The sequence below is a fragment of the Oryza sativa genome, chromosome 7 (genome assembly GCF_034140825.1).
Source record: "Oryza sativa Japonica Group chromosome 7, ASM3414082v1".
Lineage (NCBI taxonomy): Eukaryota > Viridiplantae > Streptophyta > Magnoliopsida > Poales > Poaceae > Oryza > Oryza sativa.
Window position 1 is genome coordinate 11,017,125 of NC_089041.1, and position 25,855 is coordinate 11,042,979.

The following is a 25,855-nucleotide window of genomic DNA, read 5'->3' on the forward strand; positions in this document are numbered from 1 at the left end:
TGAAACAAGCCGTACAAGAAAGTTGCTACACAGGAAAATTGATCTGAATCTACAGCAAGCTTGACGATATGTACGCACCAAAACAGGATCGAATTAGTTCTGATTTAAGAAAACTAATTAATTCTTAACGGAAACTATTTAGATCATGAAAAACCGAGCTGCCAATTAAACATGTTTTTGTAACAATCAGAAATCACAATGAATCAGTGCAGTCAATCATGATATGGAAGAAAATAATCTCATTGTAAACCAGAGCCTGTGCACCTAACAAGAAGTATAGTAGTAGGCGATATAAGATCCACTTGGCAATTTTTTGATGAGCAATCTAAGAGAGGGGACGAGAGAGACGAGAAGCGGGTGACTAATTAGTTGCTAGCCTCCACGCTCATCCACTGCACTCTTCGCATCCGTCCACCGCCGTCATCCTCATTTATCATTTAGTCGCGGCTATCATCGATGCCCTCTGCTGCCACCGCCGTGGTCCTCGTCCACCTCGGCTACGGTCCTCATCCAAGGCTGCCGCTGCCGCCATCGTGTTCGTCGCTACAGCTTGTCCACTATGCTCGCCACGTCGCGTCCGCCGCCGTTGCCCTCATCCATCAGGCGCCGCCATCGCCATAACCCTGTTCCGCTGCAGCTCCGTCCTCATCCACCCTAGCCGCCGCGAGCGCTGCCATCGTCCAACGCATCCGTGTGCAGTCATCGTCGTTCTGAAGAGAAGAGATGAGTAGAAGAGATGGTACTATTTGTGTTCATAGTACTATTTGTGTTATATTATTTATTCATACTTTTGACATTAGATACGCTATTTATTATTTCTTATAGATGACAGATATTTTCTGAACTAACAACATGCTCTCTTATTGACCTTGCTATGAAGGTCCGAGAGTTGGTGCCATTATGCTAACAAGATCACTGCCAAATCGGTGTCATAGTGCAGCCTTGCCTCTATCCCAATTCACAGAGGAAAATTTACTATTTGCTATCCTCCTAAAATACACATGGCCAAATATCACTCTCCTAAATTTTTATTCCCAAATACACGTGTACTAGCTTCGATGGAGTACAAGAGCCCGTACATATTCAATGAAGCGCCAGGGGAAACAATAGGAGATGGTGTCATGCAGTCTTAGACGGATATTGTTACATATACTCCCTCCGTCTCATAATATAAGGGATTTTGGGTTGATATGACACATTCTAGTATAACGAATCTAGACAGACGGTTTATCTAGATTCGTTGTATTAGAATATGTCACATCCATCCAAAATCCCTTATATTATAGAACGGAGGGAGTACTATTTGTTTAATCAAGTACTCTTACAGTCTTATTGTTTGGCTTATGCTTATCCATATAAGCCAAATTTAAATAAGTGAAAGGTGAAACCCAAAATGCAAAACTACTGTGCCACGTCATCAAGAAAAGATGCACCGTACGATTTTAGCTTCAGAAGTTACGAGCCATCGGATTCCCTGATTGGCGAAATCTCTTCTCGATCCTTCAGCAAACTTCTTTTGCGCGTAGGTCCTTCCACTTCCCTGGCTCAAAAAAAACAAAACAAAACGAAAACTGCGTTCCCCATCTGTTCCCTTCGCCGATCGCCAATTATCTCTCGCTGGACTGCCCGTCCGCCGCGGGGACTGCTAATCGGCGACTGATCGCGCGCGCCTGCGGCCGCGCGGTCAGTTATAGCCTTCCCCTATATACACCTTTACTACTGTACTATGTTTATATATTTATACATACATATATATACTTTTGAATATATACATACCAAATCATTTTTGATGTATAAAAAATATATACACATATACAAACTTTACATACATCGTATACAAAGTTTATATTTGTATATGACGTATACAAACTTTGTATACAACATATACAAAGTGTATATACGTATGTATACAAATGTATACGTACCTATAAAAACATGTATAGAAACTTTGTAACGTATTAAAAAACAAGGAAAGAAAACCAGAGAAAATATCAACTTTGTATTGTATATATACAAAGTTTGTATACATATGCATAAAAAAATATACGTATATAAAGTTTGTATACGTGTATATAAAGTTTGCATACGTGTATATAAAATTTGTATGCGTGTTTACAAAGTTTGTATATATGTATGTAAACTTTATAAACACATACACAGAGTTTATATATGTGTATACAGTTTGTATACACATGTAAACTTTGTAATGTAAAAAAAAGAAAAAGAAAAACAAATAAAAAAGAGAAACAGAACGAAAAAAGGAAAAGAGAAACGGAGCGAAAAAACAAACCAAAAAAAAAGAAACGCGCGGCGTCCGCCACCCCCCTCTCCGCGCACGACACGTGTCCAGTCGTGCGCAGGGGGGCGCGCGCGACTATCCGCGAATTAGCTCTTTCGGTCCGACGCTGCCTCCCTCCTCCCCAGTCCCCACCGGAAACAGATTCCCTGACTTTGTGCAGTCTGCAGTTGTGCCACTGATATGTGGACCCTAGTTTGGTATGACCCACATATCAGTGGCACAACTGTAAACTGCACAAAGTTAGGGGAGTCTCATCCGTCCCCACCACCTACGCAACCGCCCTCTGCACTGTGGACTCAGATCGTCTGCATTGGCTCTTGTAATGCAGAGAAGTTCTCTGCATTAGCCCAGATCTACCGTTCATCCAAAATCCAACAGATATGCTCGTTTGGTGTCTCTTCGTATAAAATCAGCAAAAGCTCCTGAGTTTATACAGTGAGTGAGCTAAAAAATACAAATTTAATAAGATACAAAATGGATTCCAGATAATATATTTAGCACGTAAATATTGTTGTTTGCTCTCACCTTCCTCCTTGCTACACTTGAAAAAAGGATACACTTCCTCCGTTACAGAATATAAAGCATCCATAATTTTACAAAAAAGTCAATAATAGTAACTTTTGATTAATGTTCAGGCTAATACTAGTAATATGTATGTTCAGTGTTATATATGTGATATCATTATATTCATATTTTAAAATGGTTTCATATATTGTTAATTTTATAGTCATTGATAATATATTATAAAAAAATTAATGGTAATATCGAAGACAGTGTAAAAAACATAAGCTCTTTATAGTTTGGGATGGAAGGAGCAACTGCTTTAAGAGGAAATCGTCATATGAAGATGAGGGACATCATCTTAGGAAAATCATGGTGAGTACAGCGCCGTTCTCACAGCAAGGTGAGCTACTGAGGAGTTTGGAGGAAGAAACAGTTATACTTATATTTTTAGTCAAATAAAAGCTCACCGTTCTTTTACCGATGAGTGGTCCAGATTTGGGCTAATGCAGAGAAGGACTCATCTGCTGTAGCAAGAGCCAATGCAGAGGATCCGACCTCTCCCACCTCTCCTCTTGCTTGTGGATGGCTATCCTCCCACCGGATCTGAACATCCCTAGCTTGGAGGCTCATGATCTAGCCACCAAATCCCGCCACCGCAGGAGGCCGCCCTAGCCACTGCCATGAAGTGGAGCGGCTGCTTCGACCTTACCCCCGACAAGGCGCGATGGTAGCGGCAATAGCCATGGAGCTCGAAAGGTGCCACCTCCACGCTGACGGAAGCGGCTTTCCCTTCCCAGTCATTGGAGCGCAATGGAGCTCAACATGCTAAAATCTCAGGTATGCTTCATCTACAAGCAAGATTCCTTCATCGCACTCCTTGGAATTCTTCATTCTTTCACTGATGGCGCGTCAAGATGGCCAAAGCCAATATGCAACCGTATGTTTAGCTGTCCAATATTTATCACCATAGGTTGTGCATGTTAGGTGTTTGATAAATTGCTTGAATAGATATACTAGGCAAGGTTGGTGATAGGGATATACCAATTGCAAAAAATCAAGAATTTTGCCTCTTCGTATATATATGCAGTAATGAAGGTTGCTACTTGAAAATCCAAAGTACATTCTTTGCTAATTTTCTGTTATTGAAGCTACCCAATAGCCTAATTAGAAAAAAAAATGGATAATGACATGTATCTGCTATCTGCTATTCTGCTATTCTGCATTCCGGTAGTATGTACAACAGTCAACAGATACTATCTGCAAAAAAGATCCATGGCCTTCTGAGGCAGATAAGACTAAAGCCAATGGCTTTCAATTGATATTATTTAGAAATTTATGTTTGGTTGATGTAACTTATGGTCTGATGGATTTAACTAGATACAAAACTTAAAACTGATGTCCCTCAAGTCAACTTCTCAGCTCAGAATCTTTGCATTTATTTCTTAATACTAAATTCATGGATTAAGAGCAAATCCATCAAAAAAATTCCAACAATTCCTTAGGAGGGATTGGCCGGTTAGGCTAGGCGGCTAGCATTGTTTGATGTGTAGATCAGAGTGGCCCATGTTATGCCTTATAATTACCATAACTTTGCACGAATGACCTTAGGAGCAAGTCTTGATGTGCATATTTTTTTGTTATAACTTACATGCTCTGTTCATACAATGAATTAAAGCTTAACTTTTTCTATGCATCAATTGATTGATTACTTAATGTTCAATTAATGGAGTGCTACCATCATTTCAGAATTGCAGAATGGATCGTTTATATATCTTATTTTCCTCTTTCCAAAAGACAATAATTAAGTTGTGAGGGTGACATTGCTTTGAACATAATCCATGGCAAAATATATCTCATACTGCAAATGATTTTATAAGGAAATGTCATGGCATTCTCAAATTGGTTTTAAAGTTAGTTGCCCTCATGCATAGTTTGTTTCTCAAATTATTGAAGAGCCACAAACATTTTGATTTGTCGACTGATTTATATGTTTATACCAGGACGCCTTTGGGACTATGCTCTGTCATTTATGATTCAAGGTGAAACCGGGTGATTCTCCGAGGACAAGATTGCTGATTTTAGTGAAATATTCAAGGCAATAGAATGCAAAAATATTCAAGGAATGCCGATCTCCCTCCCCACTCGTTTCCTCCACAAATTGAATGCAAAAATAGGTTCCTATCCTCCTCCTCATCAATTCCCCCACGTTTTGCCCTCTTAATTCGTCCTTTAATCATCAAATTTAGTCTCCAATGAACTGCCGCCATTGATGGCAGCCCGGCGAACTCTCCGGCCGTTCTCCTCCTCTCCCCGGCCATCCGCCTCCTCCACCCCGGCCTATAAAAAGGAGTACCGACCCCCCCCTCTCTCCCCACACTGCAGCCCTCCCCCTCCTCTCTCCCTAGCTGCCGCGTTGCCTTCTTCTCGTGTCGTCGCTGCTGTGCAACTCCGGCCGCCCCTCGCCGACAGTTGGGACCTCCTCGGAGCCCAGCATCGCCACCATCCGCTTCGCAGCAACCTCCTCTTCCCCAGCCTCGCCTCCGTTTCTCCTGGAGACCGCCGGAAGCTCGTCCTCGCTGGTGAGCAGTGGTGACGTCGCCTTCATCCTCGTCCTCCGGCAGCCCTCCCTCCTCGCTGGAGGATTGCCTCACTGCGCTGTCAATGCTGTTGGCGTCATCTCGTTGTCTTCATCATCGGTCGTGCCTCCTCGCTGCCCAAAGACTCCCGTAGCGCCGCCCCGTTGCTATTGCCTCCCTCCTGTCGTCGTTCCCGTCAAGACGAAGTGCCGCCTGTCGTCGGTGTCAAGTCCGCAGCGCCAAGCCCGTCGTTGTCCGCCTTTTCACCAAGCTCGAGGATTGCTGGAGCCGTCCCCTCGTCGTTGACCCGTTCCTCTCTGTCGCCCTTCGTCGCCGCGCCAAGGTTTTCGCCGGTCGCCACCGTTGTTCCCTTGCCGCGTTGTGTCCATGGTGAGAACCTCTTCCGTCGCTACCCTATCCTCGTCCTCCCCGTGTGGTCGCCGCGTGGATTGCCCACGTGTGCAGCTCACGTGGTAGTCCCGGCTGCCAATCGCTCGATCCTTTCTTTCTTCGAGCGATATTTCATTGCACATAATTTAATAGTATAATAATAATAATAATTAAACAACTCGAAAATATCCACTTTAATTGCACTTAAAATTCGGATGGTCGTTTCTCGGCCATACGAGCTCCTAATTGACCCGTCGAAATTGTTTAATTTTTGTTATAGCTTGAAGAACCCGTGTTTGTTATTTTTATATGTTGTTATCGTTTCTTTCTTAGATTTGTAGCCCTGTTTTGTTGATCGTGTAGCTGTCGTCATTTCGGAAGTTTCTGAAGTGCAGATCAAGTCATCTAAAGACCTTCTCTTTGAGCAAGGCAAGTCATGCCATATTCCTTGAACATAGTGAATCCCATTATTGCAAAAACTACGTTGTTTCACTTCTATATGAATCGCTTTTATAAATTATATGACGCTCACTATTATTTATTTAATAGTTAATATTCATATGATCCTTGTTATATAGCCATGTTATTGAATTGCTACCCATGCTCTTGACAACCTTAGTAAAATGATAAAATGACTAGTATGGCTCCCTATATGATGGACTTATTAGTTGCTTTAGGTTGGGCTTATATACGCTTAGATCAAACATAGAATCTCTTTTTATACATTAACCTGTGGGTAACAACTAAAATATGTGAGAATGATGATTAGGTGGCTGGTTGAGCCTGGACATGATGGAATCTCATTCAAAACTCTCTAAACCTATTTTTGGTGGGGCGTGAGGTGCATGGTTTTGTTAGAAGCACCTCGGCCACTGTAAGGACCGGTCTTCGGACCTCTGTTGCGAAGCATAACAGTGCAACCACAAGTCTAATGGGTAAAGCCTGACTAGAAGTCCAGATCATCTCAAAACAAAGGCCATCGGTATGATAGGTTTGGGGCCAGGGAAGGCTGACTTTGACCTGGCGCAAGAGGGGGCTTATCTCGTCCCGGGGGATCCAGCAACCTTTACCTTGTCGGGGACCAGCGGGTGGCGAAACCTTAGCGGGTCCTTCTGTTTTGGGTTGAGCTAGGAGGATAGTCTTGACATGATCTTGACTTTTCGGGTTCCTTTGAGGTATCGCGATACATGGTTGACATGAAATCAAGTATTGTGTCTTGTGGGTAAAGATGTACACCTCTGATCAGAGTAAAACTATTCGAATAGCCACGCCCTCGGTTATGGGCAAGCCTAGCAATGTACCAAAGTTAGTGTTTTTCTTCTAAGTGATGGATGGAAATCATGGCACTTTGGACAGGCGGTTAACCTGGGTTTAAGGCCGGTATGCGTGGGTTCGTAACCATGATAATATTGTTTAGATATAGGAACGAGTTTAAACTATGCTTTAAAACATTAAAATATTGCAACTTTGGCTTTACGCAAAAATGAACCCTATTATGCCAACTCTTTGTTCCCTTTGCATTATAATTCATTTCCCGGCATAGCTCACTTGAGTACGGTGGTTGTACTCATTTTCTTGCTCAATCTTTCCCTCTCCAGTCAGAAGCTTCTTGAAGAAGAAGTCTTAGGTAGAGTCTTGGCTTATACCCCAGTTGAGCACCTGTGAAGATGGAGCCGTAGGCCCGCTAGTCCGCTGTTGTTTTTCTTTTGTTGTCAGGCTTAATGTGCCTTTGTAATAATGTAAATATTATCGTGATAATTAATAAAGATGTGTCTTTTGTATCAAGTTGTTGTGGTGTACCCTGGCTTTTCCTGGGACGGGGATTAATACACTAGCGGTCGGGAAAGGTATTTTCTGGGCGTGACACCATTAAAAATCCACTGCAATAGTTTGATCTAACCAATGAAACATCCATATGCATAGACCGAAACATCAAAAATTAAAAAAAAAACATTCTAGACATACCTCTTCTTTCTCTCATATGGTTGGCCACCGCGTCAGCACCGGATGCTGCCCTAGCTGTGGAGGGGACATCGTTAGCGATGGCGTGCAGCTGCCGGGGATGGCGCTGTGGACAGTGATGTCGTACGACCCCCACCCGCTCTAGCATCCACTCTACACACATCGCCATCAATGCGTAGAACTTAACCATATCTGTGTCACTGCTGCCTCCGCGGAGAGTTCAGCGTGTCCATGTCGCCGCCGCTGTGGAGATATTCGTGTCGCCGCCGTCATTGTGGACAACTCGTCCATGTCTTCATCATCACTGCCGTGAGATCTTGGCCATTATCCACGCTGTTGCAGCTATGCACCGCCGCAGCCTTGCTCTCTTACTAGTGCTATGAGTTTCTCGTGCATCAGCCACCTCCATGGCTCTATCAGGGTAGGGGAAGAGAGGGACGGATAGAGAGAGAGAGAGAGAAAGAAAAGCGAGAGGAGTTGATAAGAATGGCTCTATCACGGTGGGGGGAAGGGAAGCAAAGGAGTGGATAAGAAGTGAGTTGCCAGCGTGCATCCGGTATATTGTTTTCCTCCGAACTACCGAGACGAAGCCTTTTCGGAAAATTTAACTCGCTTCTTTAGATGCCATGTTATTCTTCATAATTCCTTTTTTTTCTACTAGAGCCTCATGAATGTCCATTGTGCCCCTCTTCACCCCGTTAACTCTCTTTGACATGACGAGATACTAGCGATGGAGGAGAAACTATTTGAGCTCGCAGACACCGTTCACAAGTATGATGACGCACGTAGCAATGGCAATGGGTTGCAGCAGCGTGGTAGAAGGTGAAGGCGCGGGTGGGGGCGGGGTAGGGGGTGCGGCGGTGAGGGGGTGGAGATGGCCCAAGTCATGCTACCACCAGCAAAGCCCATCAAAGACCGCACCGTCGAGAAAGCGCACATGATTGTTGTCGAGGCGCAGACTCGCTGTGGTTATTATCGATGGGAACTTTGATGCTGATAGCTCCATTGAGCCCCTCATCGGCAACGAGGAGGTCGACCCCAACAAAGTTGTCACCGTCTCCGCGCGTCCTAAGTAGCAAGTAGTTAAATAACCCACCTGAGCCCTAAATTAAATGCACGGGGATGTGTGTATTAGAAACATGCTGCAAAAATCTCCAAAATGGTTTTATTGGATTAAAATTGTTTTTGTGTGCATTGCATAATCCTTGTTACTTGAAGCCACTCCATTTTCATCATTGCCACAATGTTAAAAGCAAAATTGGATCTATAGCAAAGTTATCTTTTTTTTGTTTTGTAGCATCGAAAGTTCATTGTTCACTTTAGTAGAACATAAATTCCTGCCTTTTCCCTACATAGCATTTCCATCGCTCCAACTCCCTTTCTAGTTTTCTTTGACTGAAATCGACAAAAATGGCAAGACAATTGACACTATAGGGCCAATTTATTCTTGTCCCTATTTTGATGTTCAATATTAATTTTGCCTCTGCTTTTTAGGGTTTTTGTTTATGCCCCTGGTTTCTTGAAGCGAAGCCAAGTTTTATCTCTACTTTAGAAGGAGATGTTAGCTGTGTTAAATTTTTAGCAAAAAGACATCCATACCCTTGCTTGCTACTGTACATTCCGAACTTTGGCAGATTCAAATCATCAAAGAAAATCTGACAGATTCTAGCGCAGCAAGAAGTGGCATAAGCAATAAAGCAAGCACCAGCTCCACATCTTTTCTTCAGCTAGCAAGCAACCAGCAACTCCTCACCTCTTCAGCAAGACAGTTGGGCGTTGGCAGCGATGCCGCGAGGCCGTGAGAGACAACAGCATGACGCCTCACCGACGTTGTGCCGCCAAGCAGGAAAGGCCACGCCGAAGCCATCCACACCACGATGGTTGGACGTAGGGGTGAAAATGGAGCGGATTCGAACGGATAGTAGTTATACCATATCCTAAACCATATTTTTTAAGCAGATTCGGAGCGGGTGCGGATAGTGTACGGATGTGGAGCGGATTGTTTCGGATGTCGGAAATGGTGCAAAGTCGGTGCGGAATCGGTCTGGAAACAGATTAAATTTATCGGATGTTACGTGTGTATGCAATCAATACAACATCGAGTTAGCAATCCAAGGAACATTAATACAATAATCAATAAATGACCCATCGTAATAATTATATGATTAAGTGCTAAACATCATGAATACATGATGTCCATAATATAAAAACTAGTAATCGTGCACGTGCAAGGCACATCATGCAAATATAAATTAACTTGAGATCAGCATATCACCGATATGACAACAATAATAAGTTTATTAAATTTAAAGTGTACGATTCATTTCACATCAAATAAAGAATAAATAAACATATATTCAAGCCATGTTTCATTGAAATACAAAAGCATAAGATAAAATAATACAAGGTCCTACGTTGTATGAATTAAGGATTAGACAGAAAAAAAAAACCTCAAGGTTCAAGAGAATGTGGAAAATGGAGATAAAAGGCACTTTGATCATCCGATGCTATTGGTCATAAAAACATTGTGCTTACAATTGTATAAGAAATGGCCACTTTTATGTGAATGTGTGATCCTCAACTTCTCCTAGAAGTTTTAAATAAATTAGAGTTGCAGATATATATTATGATCATTTGAACCTGACAAAACAGCACAACATGGTCAATCAGCTTTGTTAGAAAATACAAAAACCCTGCAATATTTCTAGAAAATGAACAGCTAACTTGTAACTCCAAGTAGCATATATTGCAACCTGCTCTTAGAATAGCTTTCTTTTTTAAAAAAAAAAAACTTACACTTAATGATACTTAGACAATGTAATCCCAAGCTTACTGACAGTGAATCGATAAGCCAATATCTGATTGAACATAGAGAGATTTTAACGAACAATTGTGCAGAATATGAAGAATGAGAAGAACTGAAGATACAACTAACTCGTTTGTTTTGAAACAAACCATTCCCTCAAGCTAGCTAGCAACATTGAAAAACTAACACAACTTGCACTGTACTTATGAAGTGCATGCATCGTATCGATCACCAGATTATGCTAAAGAGATCCATCAAGCAAGGATGCATTTAGAAAACATTCAGATTAAAATCAGTTATGATATATAGTTCAGCTGCTAAAACTTTTATTGAGGTCAACAGGTTACAGGTAGCGAATGACTCAGAACCAATCCAATGGGCCAATCCGTGATAAAAGAAAAGGTGGCAACCGTAGATCTTTATATTAGATGAGGTTTTATACTTGTGTGATACTGGAATATCAGTTCAAGCTATTTTCTGCTAGCTATGTCATAATAAGGTGTGAGATTTGGGTACCTGTTACACTTTTTTTAATAGCAGCCTAAAATCTTTTTATCATCAGCAAATTGATCCATGTACACATAAGGACCACTTAGGTACCACGAACCTGCAGCACAATGATAATATTCTTCAACACATCATTGATTTGCTTGCTCAGGGATGGAAGAAAAAGTCAAGGGGGACAACATAAGAGCAATCAGACAACAATATCAAGAAAAACAGTAGTTACCTTTTTGTATTTGTGAAATTTAAAGAACTACTACTATGCTGGACCATGCCAATCAAGGTTGAAAATAACAAGCCAATATAAAGGCAAAATTAATTAGATTCATGGAATGCAATTTGGTTGCACGCTCCTAGCGCAGAGGTCGGGAACACAACCCACCTTGTGCTTCAATAAAATGTCTCTAAAGAAAGATGCATCATTTCTTTTAATATATCTGTCTTTGGATCCACTCAAACCAAATTTTAAGAGATTGGTCCTTGGACAGGTTCATTGTGAGGCAATCTAAGCCTTGGTAATGAAAAGATAAACACTCAAATTCCTGGACCAGAGAAAGGGATCAATTTTCATAGTCAGAGTTAGAATTGTTCTATGCCAAGTTGAGTTCATCTCACTGGTGGAGAAAGAGGCTTTACTCCCGATTCGTAACCCCCTGTAGTCCCGGTTTTCAAATCGGGACTACCAATCCGGGACTAAAGATAGTGATTTTTAGTCCCAGGTGAAAAAACCGGGAGTAAAAATCCATCTTTAATCCCGATTGGTGTTACCAACCGGGACTAAAGATGGCCTTTTTAGTCCCGGTTGGTAACACCAACCGGGACTAAAGATAGAGGTAGCCTAGCTAGATCCGGTTGCTCTATTATTATTTTCTTTTCTTCATTGTGTTTTTAATATATTGATTTCACTCCATCCCCATCCCAAAATCCCAAATAAATTATCCCCAAATCCTCAAATCCCCAAATCGGCCATATTCAAATAGATCACAAAATCTTAAAACAAAATTACATCACAACTTCTACAAAATTCATCACAAATACATCACATATTCACAGACATCACACACAAATCAAATACATAGATCCGAATCACAAATTCTTAAAAAAAAGAAAAAAAACACAGGCTGCCACAGCCGCTGGCGCGCCGCCCGCCGGCCGCCCGGGCCTCTGCCCTGCCGCGCCGCCGCGAGGCCGCCCGGGCCTCCGCCCGCCGGCGCGCCGCGGCGAGGCCGCCGGCCGCCCGATCTATCAGTGGGATGATGGGGAGGGAAGGAGAGGAGTTAGAGGAGAGAAGTTAGAGAAGAGGAAGAGGAAGGGATGATGGGGGAGGGAAGGAGAGGAGTTAGAGGAGAGGAGGAGGAAGAGGAAGAGATGGGATGAAGAGATAAGGTCAGTGGAGGAAGAGGTGAAGAGATAAGGCTGCCCGTCTCCTCCTCCTCCTCGATCTCGCAGATGGCAGATGCCTCGTACTCTTCGCCACGATCTTTTGTTCCGGTTGGTATTACCAACCGGGACTAAAAATAGATCTTTAGTCCCGGTTGGTAACACCAACCGGGACTAAAGATAGTAGGCATCTTTTTCCCCGGTTGGTGTTACCAACCGGGACTAGAAATAGATCTTTAGTGCCGGTTGGTAACTAAAGATCAAAAAGCAGCTCTAAACTTTTAAACTGGGACTAAAGATAATCTTTAATCCCGATTTTTATTACAACCGGGACTATTGTGGGTTTTGGCCGACCGAGCAAAGATGGTTTCTCCACCAGTGACTAATAGGTACTGCTCAAATGTAGGTCTTTGCCCTTGCTTGACCAGTGAACAATTATCTTACGGGGGCTTTTACGGTGCTTGAGAGGTATGGGAGGTACCTTCCTCCCTACTTAAAATCTACCATTAATTTCTGAAAGGGTAACTTTGGAATAGAGATTAACGTAAACACAGAAAATTAATTATTTTATATGGTAATCATTATCATTCGATAACCTTCACTCCTTGCAATTTGATTTCTTGCAATTTGATTTCTCCATGGCGTAGATGGTAATCGGCTCCTTGATATGTATATTTCATTTATGACGGCACTCATACAATTTCCAATAACTAAATTGCATTATTACTTGGTTCTTGTTTGATCAAGCTTAGTTTTATTTTTGACAGTATACGACCTTACTTGAATAGGATCAAGCTTAGTTATATGGCTATGTTTTTATTTACAAAGTTGCATGCAGGATTGCAAAAAGTTTGATGTCGCTAATTTGTAGTATTGCTAGTTCTTCCCCGTTACCTAATTTCAAGTGTAGTTACCGAGTTTATCTCAGCAGTTAGTTGGAAACAACCGTTGCCTTCTAATGTGATATCAGGTACAAAATTACCTATATAACCCTCCACCCAATTTTTACTTAATACCTTGGCCCACATTTGTAATACCTTCCTATATCTACCTTTTGTTACAGATTGTCAGATTAGAAGCCATCAACGGATATAATGCCTCCCAAGCACCTTAGAAAATCTGTTATCTTATAAAATAGTAAAAACTAAAAGTAAGAAATAATCTTGCACGTATGGATATTACCTTCATGTTGTGCTTACGGAGTATATGAAATTAGATACATCAACTAGAGGCCAATCAATGGTAAATAAAAGAACAAAATCTCCTCTGACCAACATCCTGGATAGATATGGAGACATGTTGATCATCTATATTAAGGAGTTCATGTGGTCCTGCTCCTCTGCCTCTGTCTGAAGTTTGGGTAGCCTGAAACAATGGAATTGTTAAAACTAAACACAAGACAGTATAATTAGTTGACCAACAGTTGTCGTACTGATTAGTTCGCCAATTCCCCTTGACCTTTGTCAAATGCACCTTCATATGCACAACAATTTACTCACATAGAAATTCCATTGAATATCTTGCAAATGAATGAAATTGTGAATCTAACACTACAGCTAATGATTTCTAGAGGAAAAGCATAATCACTGAATAAAATGAACCCTTTTTTTTTTCCTGAGAGCAAGCATAATGTACCTTGTTTGTGTGGATATGTTGTTTAACCAAAAGGAGCTCCAAGACACCATTGTCTAGAGCCTCCATATTATCTAGAGCACTATAAACAAAATATGCTGTGTACTGTTTAGCAGTCCCAAGTCACATAAACCAAGCTGCTAGGAATAAATCATAATTGAGCTTAATCATTGATTTTCTACTTTTGTGGAGTATGGAACAAAACTACAAATAAACAACAAAACCATTACTTGATATGTCTATATGTACATATCACGAAACATAATGTATATACATTAATATTCACCAAATGAAGTCATATCCACGGTGTTTTGTGTAGTGAGCTTAATCAAGTAGCTCTTGGGGATTAGCACCGGATCAATAGGGCATGTTGAACTGTTAGTCGATGCAGTAGTTAGATGCACACAAACCACCACATGACCACTCACGGGTGAAACATAATAAAGAACCTTAGGGTTATACCTGACCGTTTAGGTTCCTATTCTGCTTGACCTGGCGAAGAAATATTTCAGCTCCTGCACTTTTCTATTGCAGCATGTACGGAGGTAAATCAAATTGATATCTGCATATAATTTATTATAGAATTTGTCATGTTAATTCAGAGTGCAAGGGAAACAATACCTTAGAGGTAAGCACTGTCACAGTCTGAAGTAGCTAGAAGGCTCTCAGAGTACATGATCGTGTTGTAGTGTCTAGAGATTATTTCGGGTAAACACTCTACATAATCTTTCTACAAGCCTTTGCATTAGCATTGGACATGTATCTTTTTCCAATTACTCTGATTTCTAATCCTTTAACCAAAGTCTCCCATGTGTATAGCATAGTTCAGTTAATCAGTTGGTGCAAATAACATGGAGCCATCACAATTTCTGCCATAGCTCAGTTGCAAACTGTAATGCCTGAAAAAAGATTGACCAAGAACATTAACAACAATATTTAGCTTCTGACAAAGTTTTCTCTCCACACAGCAAGTGTAACAACAGCAGGAAAAAAAGTATTTTTCTTAATAAAACTCGCAGGAATATCAAGCGGCGGAGGGTGCGCAGGTGTTGCGGGCAGGACGACACAACCGGCGTTGGGGCGGTGGAGGAGGATCTGACGACGACGGCTGCACGGCAGCGACGGTGGCCATCACGGGATTGATGGCAGCGCGGAGAGAGGTTATCGGCGAGGCGAAGGACGACGCTGTGGGTGATGGGGAGGCGGACGCGGCGGCGGTAGCGGTGGCAGGTCAGGGAGGCACAGCAACACGGGGGTGTTGGGGAGGAGGAGGACGCAGCGGCGGTGGACAAGACGGCGCGACATGCGTTAGGGATCGAGCACTGGACCACCGTTGCCGAGTTCACCCCGTCGGTGGATCTGACGACGACGGTTGAGCCGGCAAAGGGGACTCGGGGACGGTGACCGCCGCGGGATTGATGGTGGCGCTGAGAGAGGAGATCAGCGAGGCAATGGCGGGTGATGGGGAGGAGGAGGACGCGGCGGCGGTGGGTGAGGAGGAGGACAACGCGGAGGCCGTGTGGAGGAGGCGATGCAGCAGAGGTGAGTGCGAAGGAGGACGACGCGTAGGCGATGAGGAGGAGGCGATGCAGCGGCAGTGGGTGGGGAGGAGGAGGACACGGCGATGGTGGCAGGTCAGGGAAATTCGGCGGCGCGGGGGTGTGGCAGGAAGGGGTTCGAGAGCGGTAATAGCGAGTAGCACGGGAGAAGTCTTCGCGTGGTGATGGGAGCGAAAATCACGGTGGAGATAGGATGGAGTTGCTGTGCGAGGGTGAATCGTAGTGGACGGTAGGGATGAGAGCGATACGGATGAGGATGCAGATGATGGTAGGATCAACATGTTGATTTAGCTTGTAGGATTGCAAGGAGATAATTTCCCCTTTTTATACTAGTATAGATATAGCTACATGATGTCCATAATATAAAAATATAGCTACGTGAGTGTGACATGAGACGATAAAAGCCTTAGACTAAAAAATCTATGTTAATTGATGAATTAGGCTATTGGATGTACCAACTTATGTTATATGCAATAGATAGAGTGGTTACATATATTAATAATTTCGGATTATCTGGCAAACGGCCTATCGGATAATCCGACAAAAATATCGGAAGTTTGTGGAGTGGAGGGAGACGGTCACAGTAGTACCAAATTCTCTATGGGCACAAAAGTAAATCAATATTTTGAAAAATTATTTTCCCTATTACTTTACCTCAATCTGGCTCCAGTCCCTTCGGTCAAAAATAGGTAAACACCTCATTCAATTGGAAAAAGTGGGGCTAAAAACAAAAACCTTATAAAACAATGGTAAAATCAATATTGGGGTAGTAACGAAATTATCCCTTAACGGTATTGCCCTTCTGTTTATTGATCCCATGTTCATTCATCTAATTATCGAACGAAGTGATAATCTCCACGAACCGACTCTCTGCGCTCGTGCAGTCCCGCCATTCTTGCTGCAGGGCCATACCCATCGTCAGTTCGCCACACTCGCCTGGCTAATTTACTGCACGCCTCATTGCCGGGCGCCCACACAAGAACGGCAGAGACGTCCAGAGAGGCACCAGTAATGCTCGGCTTCCCCTCCTGACCGCATGCCATTCACGATTTTTCTGTACGAGTACCCCTTATAATTTGTAAGCGAACAATAATGATCATGCCTGAAAAATCGATATGTATTTTTATATACGGCTACTTAAAAGACTCATATAAAAAAAATCAATTTTAACAGACGGACATCTTTACTCACCCGCATTAAAAAATAAATCTATTTTCGCATGTATACCTGTAAGTGATTTTCGCATGCCAGCTACATGAAGAGCACGTGGAGCCCACGCTTTTTAACAATTGTACCATAAAAGAAATATCCCTAATCCTTTCGTCTTGCTTGAAAACAAATACTGGAATAGGCATTGTATCACTAGGATGCTGTTTATGCTGTCGATTACTTGGTTTGTTGAAATAACAAATCCTGTGAAAATTATTGGCAAGTGTATAACCAGCACTCTATCATTGACATACTATAGAGTAGAGTACAGAGTATTCCATATATAGAACATTGACAAGTTCTATATAGACTCTTCTTTCATTATTTCTTATTTTTAATTTTAAATTTCAGTTAAATCTAAATTGTATTCGTATGTCAACTATCATTTTTATTTTCTAAATTTAGATTTATTTTCTTTTCTTTTTCAAATTTTAATTATTCTCATATTGGGTTTTATATGTACTATTCTTATAATATTTCTTATTTTTAATTTTGAATTTCAGTTATTTCTAAATTATATTACTTGTTGAACTTTTTCCTTTTTCTTGATTATGTAGGATCGAATTACAAAAACTAAGCCAACCAGAGAAGGGTGAATGGTTGATATACCCAAAAACCGAAAACTTTTAGCGGAAATAAAAGTTACCCTCGAATTCGACAGATCGCAGTCTGACCGAAGTTGCTCTGCCGGTCTGACCGCCTGGTTGCTATCGGTCTGACCGCGATTAGATCTCCGGTCTGACCGCCGAGATCAGCTGCCGCTTACTGTTGCCGCCGCCGGTCTGATCGCCCGTATGCCGCCGGTATATCGTCGGTTACACCGCCAAAACCCGGTAAACACAAATCGAAGAACTCTTAAAGTGGATAACGACTTTATTGATTCTCTCTGTGTTTACAAAATGCACCAACAGCACTCCTTACAAAAAAATTCGACTAAACTCAAAACCCTAACTCAAAACTCAACTCAATTGCTCTCTAAAGCAATACCGGGAAGCCTCACGCTCCCCCTCTATTTATACCCGAGGTAGGCAGCCTAAAGTAACGAACCAAACTCATACTAGAAGTCCTAAAAACCTTAGGAAACCCTCTAGTGCATCGAGTCACCTACACATGAAATAAACAAAGAAACCATATTCCGAGACCAAGTTATCTCCAATTTGTCTCATTAGTAGCAAACAATAGTATTACATACGTATAGTATCCATCTAGAAGCCATAATAATGAAACAATCACGGATATCCAAACGAACAACCCGAAACCGATACAACGTCAGCCGATCAGACCGCGGGCTGGCCGGTCCAACCGCTCGATCATCGCCGGTCTGACCGGCACACACTGCCCGGTCTGACCGGTCACATGAAATAATGAACATGCGATTCACCTGTAAATCCAATCATCTCCAAACTCACTTCGTGAATAAATTCCAAATAACAAAACCAATAATCTCCAATTCCCAATTGTTCATCACAGAATAATAATCAAAAACACATTTGATTTTACAATCTCCCCCTTGATGAACACATTGGCAAACCCATCAAAAATGTTTTGGTGTTTGGAAAAATAAAAACAAAAGTGGTAAAAAGCACACTTCATACAAACGTACACATCGTGCTCAAAAATCCAAAAGTAAACTTTAAAAGAAAGAAATTCCCAATTGAACCAAGAAAACTTCTCCCCCTTTTTAAAAGAAAGAAATTCCCAATTTAACCAAAAAACATGCTCTAAAAATACACCTTGCTTCTCAAAAACTCATCTCTTCTCCCCCTTTTGACAATGATTTCATCAAGCATAGGAATTATGTTCTTTAATGTTCAAGAGCTTAGCATACATATAGCATATCATGTCATGTGTTGCAATAAAAAGAAGATGAACCCATCTATAATATAACAAGCATGCATTAAAGTATAACCATGAACCAAAGATTTTACAATTAAGCTTGAATCAACAATCAAAATTCATGATTTCATACGATTTATAATGCAACATCTTAGCAAACACATAGGTTGAAGAATAAACACTAAACACATATACCTATTGCATTTATCACTCTTTCTCAAATAACCTTTAGCACAAAATAACCAAGAGAATCTTTTCAACTTTTTCTTTTCTTGAGCCTTTTTGCTCATATTGTTCTCTTTTATTACGGGTACGTCCCTGTCGTCAAGACTGTTTCCAAGGATTCGGCACCCATTATTTTGCTCACATTGAATACGTCCTTGTCGTCAAGACTGTTTCCAAGGATTCGGTATTCATTTTTTTTCATATTTTTATTCTCTTTTTCACAATGAGCAATTAAAGCTATTTGAGAAATAACAATTCAATAAAGCATATATATAAAGCATTTAGAAATCAAACCACATGCTAGCATCAACATTGCATATTTGCTTAATTCAAGTAGAGAATTTAAGTGTCATGCATCATCTCCCTTAAAAGCAAAATCTAAATCTCATGAAAGGACTAGAATACATACAGGCTATGCTAGAGACAAATCAACCTTCATAGTATTGCTAGCATGCACAAGAAAATACCATATGTATAACAAAGCTCTCTTTTCTCAATTTTTCTCATTGTCATATTATTGCTTGATAAAACCATGGGATACAAACTCCCCCTCAAACCATGCCAAAAGGATGAATTGTTCCTAATTCACCACGAAGAAAAGCAAAACGATTAGAATCCAAAGGTTTAGTGAAAATATCAGCAAGTTGCAACTTTGTGTCCAAAAACGGCAATTCAACATCTCCCTTCTCAACATGATCCCTCAAAAAGTGAAAACGAATATCAATGTGCTTTGTGCGTGAGTGTTGAACAGGATTTTTAGCAATATTGATAGCACTACTATTATCACAAAAGAGAGGTACTTTCTCAAAAGTTAGACCATGATATTTCAAAGTAGATAAAAGCCAAAGAATCTGTGAACAACAACTAGCAGCAGCAACATATTCAGATTCAGCAGTTGATTGAGCAAACACTAGATTGTTTCCTAGAAGACCATGCAATCAATGATGTACCAAGAAAATGACATGTTCCACTAGTACTTTTCCTATCAATTCTACAACCACCAAAATCAGCATCGGAATATCCACTTAAGCATATAGAAGATGAAGTAGAATACCAAATTCCAAACTCAAGTGTATGATTCAAATACCTCATTATTCGTTTGACCGCTTGACGATGTGAAGCACGAGGAGAAGCTTGAAACCGTGCACACAAACACACAGCAAATTGTATGTCTGACCTAGAAGCAGTTAGGTACAACAAAGATCTAATCATACTTCTATATTCCTTTTTATCAACAGCTTGACCATCTTCATCAGGATTCAACACAGCTGTAGAACCAATTGGTGTTGAAATTGGCTTGCAATTCTCCATCTTGAACCGTCTCAAAAGATCCTTCGTGTACTTCGTTTGATGCACAAAAGTACCTTGAGGTGTTTGCTTAATTTGTAATCCTAAAAAGTACGATAACTCACTCATCATGCTCATCTCAAATTCCCTGCGCATAGTCTCAGCAAAATCTACAACCAAAGCGTGAGTCGAACAACCAAAGATGATATCATCCACGTAAATCTGAACGAACAGTTGATTATCACCATGCTTAGGAATAAAAAGCGTTTTGTCAACCTTTCCGATTGTAAAACCTTTCGCAAGCAAAAAGTTCTTAAGCCTATCATACCATGCTCTAGGAGCTTGTTTCAAGCCATACAAAACTTTAGACAATTTAAAAACATGATTGGGAAAATCAGGATTTTCAAAACCAGGTGGTTGTTTGACATAAACTTCCTCCTGTATAAAACCATTTAGAAAGCACTTTTCACATCCATTTGATACAATTTAAAACCTTTTGAAGCAGCAAAAGCCAACAAAACTCTAATTGCTTCAATTCTAGCAACAGTAGCAAAAGTTTCATCAAAATTTAAACCCTCAACTTAAGTAAAACCTTGAGCAACAAGTCTATCTTTATTTCTCACAATCAAACCATCCTCATTTTGTTTATTTTTGAAAACCCACTTGGTTCCAATAATGTTATGTCCAGAAGGTGGTTCAACTAAAGTCCAAACTTTGTTTCTATCAAAATTTTCAAGTTCTTCGTACATGGCGTTAATCCACGATTCATCAGTTAATGCATGTGACACATCTTTGGGTTCAAAAGAAGCTACAAATATAGAATTTGCACAAACATCATGAGTCGTTACCTTAGACCTTGTAGTCCGCTCACCTATATTACCAATAATTTGTTCCGGCGGATGTCGTCGTTGAATGTGCAAAGGAGCCGCGACTTCTGAAGTTGATCCACGTTCTGTATCAGTATTGGTCGAAGTTGTAGTTTCTGGAGGACCATCTCGAACAGCATCAACAGAACCCTCAGCCGACAACCCTGGCCGGTCTGACCGCACCTCCTGTGCCAGTCTGACCGGAGGTGTGCCGGCAGTCTGACCGGCCTAGCGCCTGATCTGACCGGCCGAGCCGACCTCGTCGTCGTCGTTGTTGTCGCTCTCGTCTTCAAAAATACGACCATCCTCCCCCTGATCCTGTGACAATGTACCTGCAATATCGGGTCTAGTACCTGGACTAGCCTCATCAAAAGAAACTTCGCAAGTCTCAACGATTTTGTTAGTCTCCAAAATAAGTACACGATAGCCACGAGTATGTGTGGGGTAACCAAGAAACAATCCATCGGTAGAACGTGCCTCAAACTTATCTAAATTTCCAGATTTCAAGACAAAGCACTTGCAACCAAAAACACGCAAATGTGAAACTTTGGGTTGATGTCCAAATCGAAGTTCATAAGAAGTTTTTCCAAGTTTTGATCTCAAGAAAACTCAATTTGAAATATAGCAAGCAGTGTTAATAGTCTCAGCCCAAAATTTTCTAGGAGTTTTATATTCATCCAACATCGTTCTAGCCATCTCAACCAAAACACGATTTTTCGTTTCAACAACTCCGTTTTGTTGAGGAACACGAGGAGAAGAAAATTCATGTTCAAGACCTCTTTCATTGCAAAATTGTTCAAAAGAAGCATTTTTAAACTCACCACCATTATCACTTTGAATTCTTTTCAAAGAACCAGGAAATTCAAGATCCAATCGAAGAAACAAACCACGAAAGTGTTGAAAAGCTTCGTCCTTAGTTGCCATAAAGAAAACCCAAGAATATCGATAAAAAACGTCAACAATAACCAACACATACAACTTTCCTCCAATAGATTACACTCTAGCTGGACCAACAGTGTCCATATGTAATAGCTGTCCCGGTGCATCCGTCATCACAGAAACAATAGGAGCATGTGAAGAAGCAACCATCTTAGCATGACGACACGGTGGGCAAACCAAATCAAGATCTTTCTTAAGTTTCGGCAAACCACGAACAAGATCCAAACCACTTAACCTAGTGAGATGATCAAAACCAACATGTCCAAGTCTACGATGCCAAACATCACATCTTTATCAAACTTAGCAACCAAACATGTTATCACAGGTGAAACAGAATTTTCAAAATCAGCTTTAAACACTCTTCCATAGCGAGAAATATTCAACACAGAATCACCACAAGAATCAAAAACTTTACTTCCAGTTTTCTTAAAGTGAACCTCAAAATTTTCATCAACAATTTGTGAAACCGAAAGCAAATTGTACTTTAAGTCCTCAACCAAAGCTACATTCTTCAATTCAAATTTTTCATTTACCTTAACCAAACCTGTAGCGAGAATGACACTTGTAGAAGCATCACCAAAGATAATCGATTCAGTCTTGGATGCCTTTTTAAGAGAGGAGAACCAATTTTTATCACCGGTCATGTGCCGCGAACAACCGGAATCCACGATCCACACGTTCTCCTTCCTTGCCACCAAAGCCTCATGATCTTCATATTCTATATCCGATTCACCACGCGCCATGAAGCAAACACCGGAGATGTTCTTTCCCTTATCTTCATCTCCAGTCTCACCACCTACATCACTTGATGGTTCAAATGCGGCGTAGACTTGATCAAAAGCATTCCTAAGATTCTCCTTGAACTTCCTCCCTTGGGATGTACCCTTTTACTTGTTGTTGTTGGTCTTCTCACCATCTTTGTCTTCTCTTTTGCCTCTCCCAAGCTTAGGACAATGCGAACGAAGATGATCAATTGAACCACATTCAAAGCAACGATTTGGACCACCTCTTTTCCTGTTCCTGGCATTATTCATAGCTCGAGCAATTCTATTAGCAACCAAAGCCAAATCCTCCTCCTCAATCTGTTCGAGTTGATCATCGGATGTGGCATTAAAAATAGCCAGAAAAGAAGACTTAGATGAAGAGGCATCAACATCCATAGAAGAAGATGATGAAACCAAAGCACTCGACTTAGAATCAACTTTCCGAGAAAGAACATTCATCTCATGTGTTTTCAATTTTGTGTACAGTGAATCCAAAGTCAAAGTAGACATGTTAACAGACTCCTGAATAGATGTAACTTTTATCTCCCAAATAGACATGTCAAGACCATTCAAAAAGTGACGAGAAATCTCAGATTGTGGATAATTAGCATCATAAGAAGATTCAACAGATCTAAGATCACTCAAAATTTTATTAAACCTAGAAAGATAGTCACATCTCAAATTTAATGTACTCCTTTTTTAAAATATCACGATGAAGTTCTTTAATGTTATTTGTTCCTTAATGAGAGTTACTCAAAGCATTCCAAATCTCATGAGCAGTTCGAAAATGCGCAACATGATCATAATCCGAACGAGAAATACCACTCAAAAGAATGTTGCGAGCTTCACAATTTTGTTCAAACGCAGTTTTTTCAGCAGCAGTATTAATAGCTTCAGGAATCACATAAGAATGAGAAACTTTTCTCCAAATATAAAATTGCATCCTACTACACCAATGAGAAAAATCCGTTCCATCGAAAACATGAGGCTTAGTTCAAAACCTAGCAGGAGTAGCCATGGCAAAAACTCTAAATCGATAAAAATCCAAAGCAGAAAACAAGGCTCTGATACCACTTGTAGGATCGAATCACAATAACTAAGCCAACCAGAGGGGGGTGAATGGTTGATATATCCAAAAACCAAAAACTTTTAGCGGAAATAAAAGTTACCCTCGAATTCGACGGATCGTAGTTTGACCGAAGTTGCTCTGCCGGTCTGACCGCCTGGTTGCCGTCGGTCTGACCGCGATTAGATCTCCGGTCTGACCGCCGAGATCAGTTGTCGCTTGCTGTCGCCGCCGCCGGTCTGACCGACGCTTGTCGCCGGTCTGACCGCCGGTATATCGCCGGTTAGACCACCGAAACCCGGTAAAGACAAATCGAAGAACTCTTAAAGTGGATGACGACTTCATTGATTCTCTCTGTGTTTACAAAGTGCACCAACAGCACTCCTTACGAAAATTTCGACCAAACTCAAAACCCTAACTCAAAACAAAACTCAATTGCTCTCTAAAGCGATACCGGGAAGCCTCACGCTCCCCCTCTATTTATACCCGAGGTAGGCAGCCTAAAGCCACGAACCAAACTCATACTAGGAGTCCTAAACACCTTAGGAAACCCTCTAGTACAAGAAAGATACTTTACATATATAACCAATCGTACCAAATTTGGACTCCTTCCAAATTCGACTCCGCATCCCATCAACTCCATCGTATGCCATATGGAATCTCCATCAACCACGTGCATCAACTCTAGCCTAAGTATCCCGCATGATCTCTGACCACCACGGACGTCGTCTTATCCCCAAGCCGACTCCCGGTCCATCATCGCAAATACTCTCCCGAGGCATCGAGTCACCTACACATGAAATAAACAAAGAAACCATATTCCGAGACCAAGTTATCTCCAACTTGACTCATCAGTAGCAAACGACAGTATTACATACGTATAGTATCCATCTAGAAGCCATAATAATGAAACAATCACGGATATCCAAACAAACAACCCAAAACCGAAACCGACACAGCGTCGGCCAGTCAGACCGCGGGCTGGCCGGTCCAACCGCTCGATCACCGCCGGTCTAACTGGCACACACTGCCCGGTTTGACCGGTCACATGAAATAATGAACCTACGATTCACGTGTAAATCCAATCATCTCCAAACTCACTTCGTGAATAAATTCCAAATAACAAAACCAATAATCTCCAATGCCCAATTGTTCATCACAGAATAATAATCAAAAACACCTTTGATTTTACAATTGTAGGATCGTAAAGGGCCTTTCCTACCCCAAAAGCTAGCCATTGAGGTGAGGGGCTCCCCCACTTATATCTTAGGTCCTTTGCCCTTCCACAACCAATGTGGGACTATTCAACAATCTCCCCTTTCACACATTGGTGTCCCTCAGCCCTTCACCGCCCCTTCACCATATCCGGGCCCCCACCGGCCCACGGTCCATCAGGTATACAGGCCCCGCAGGCATCCACGGTCCATCAGGACGACACACGTGTCCATCGGGCCAGAGATGTTAACCTAGCCTAGCTCTGATACCAATTGTAGGATCGTAAAGGGCCTTTCCTACCCCAAAAGCTAGCCATTGAGGCGAGGGGCTCCCCCACTTATATCTTAGGTCATTTGCCCTTCCACAACCAATGTGGGACTATTCAACAGATTAATGTGGAAATTTCTAGTCTCTATAGCGAACATGGTGGCTTCTTTTCGAGCTATATTAATAATACAATACTCCATTCATTTCAAAATATAAAGAGTTTTGCTTGGATGAGACAACCTATCCAGATTCGTAGTACTAGGATGTCTCATCCAACCAAAACTTTTTATATCTTGGGATGTAGGGGTGAAAACGGAGCGGATATTATTCGATCCGATCCGCTCCGCTCCGAATCCGTCCGATGTGAGGATATGGTAAGGATTTTTGGATATCCGGCCCGATGTGGATGTGGATGCGAATTTTATCATGCGGATGCGGATGCGGATATGGTATCAACTATATCCGACGGATACGGATTATCCGATATTTTAACTGGATTATCCGATGTACTGTTTAGCGGATAATACGCAACTTTCAAGCCACACAACAACTCTATTTAGCACATTTTA

At 41.4% G+C, this 25,855-nt stretch overlaps 3 long non-coding RNA genes across 3 annotated transcripts; 2 read left to right on the top strand and 1 right to left on the bottom strand.

Moving 5' to 3' along the window:
- The first annotated feature begins 3,365 nt into the window (after window positions 1-3,365).
- Window positions 3,366-5,553, top strand: LOC107281533 (uncharacterized). The gene is made up of 2 exons (XR_001547376.3): window positions 3,366-3,640; window positions 4,804-5,553. It is a non-coding gene; the product is annotated as an uncharacterized lncRNA (long non-coding RNA).
- Window positions 5,554-6,064: 511 nt separating this feature from the next.
- On the top strand, window positions 6,065-7,554 carry LOC136357353 (uncharacterized). Its single transcript, XR_010742660.1, has 2 exons — window positions 6,065-6,202; window positions 7,372-7,554. It is a non-coding gene; the product is annotated as an uncharacterized lncRNA (long non-coding RNA).
- A 2,448-nt stretch (window positions 7,555-10,002) lies between these two features.
- LOC107281510 (uncharacterized) lies at window positions 10,003-15,731 on the bottom strand. The gene is made up of 5 exons (XR_010742659.1): window positions 14,675-15,731; window positions 14,516-14,578; window positions 13,604-13,786; window positions 11,054-11,144; window positions 10,003-10,371 (listed from the first exon to the last, which is right to left on the bottom strand). It is a non-coding gene; the product is annotated as an uncharacterized lncRNA (long non-coding RNA).
- Between the last annotated feature and the right edge of the window lie 10,124 nt (window positions 15,732-25,855).